Below are 1,044 nucleotides of genomic sequence, written 5' to 3' on the forward strand. Positions count from 1 at the left end.
AAGTGGATATCGTCCTCTTTTGGAAGGTCAAACAAAGTAGTTTCGCTTTCACAATGAAACACACGGCAACAACAATACTACAACGAGAATAAAAGTTACGCCTTCTTTCTTTGCGTGAACATTTGGGCGGCGTTATGCAAATCTTCCCACATAGTGAGGTAGATATGTGGGGGTTGTGTTAGAACGAGCCGTTTTAGTAGGCGTGGTTAACTCTTAACTTTTTATAAAGAATATCTCTTTGGATTTGAGACTTTAGTCTTTGCAACTTTACAGATCTTCTTTATGCACCAAGAGCTTGTAACACTCCAAAGAGAAAGGAAAAATTGAAATCGCATCATATGACCCCTTTAATAAAATAAAAATTTTCTTTGCAAATAGTTCAAATGCATTACTTTGCTATTTTTAAAAAGGTTTTTATGTTGACATTTCTATGTAGAGTCTCCATATACAGTAATTTGGAACAAAATATTCAGTCAAGTGCTATAAAGAAGACATTAATTATGTGTGTGTGTGTATATATATATACATTTTATAGGTTTTAAGTTCCACATACAGATTGAAACTTACAATTACACCCTGTAGACCCACTTAAATGGAGATTTGCTACAAACTAAACCACATCATTTGAATAATATATGTGAAAGAGTATAATAATTTATCAACTCCATTCCATTAATTCTAGATGTCTTCATACTTTTGAAATAAATATTATGTGTAGAATTAACTGTAAAACATAAAATCACAAAATTCATCAGAATTTCATTTTCACAACCGGATTCTTTATATTTACATGAACAAATTGGATGAGCGTTGTTTTCTGTAAGGTGTTGGCATGATATACAGAGCATTTTTTTATATGCCCTTATTTGCGTTGTATTTCAGAAGACGTAATCAAAGTGATCACATTTAAAAATCACAATTTAATGTGCTGCAACAGCTAGAAACAAAATGCTTTAGCATACCAGAACAGCAGAACAACAGTTTACAGAACCTTTAGACAACACACACACGCACATACACATTCACACACATTTATATATATAT

This window comes from Sinocyclocheilus grahami, unplaced genomic scaffold (assembly GCF_001515645.1).
Source record: "Sinocyclocheilus grahami isolate Dianchi unplaced genomic scaffold, SAMN03320097.WGS_v1.1 scaffold276.1, whole genome shotgun sequence".
In the NCBI taxonomy this organism is placed as follows: Eukaryota; Metazoa; Chordata; class Actinopteri; order Cypriniformes; family Cyprinidae; genus Sinocyclocheilus; species Sinocyclocheilus grahami.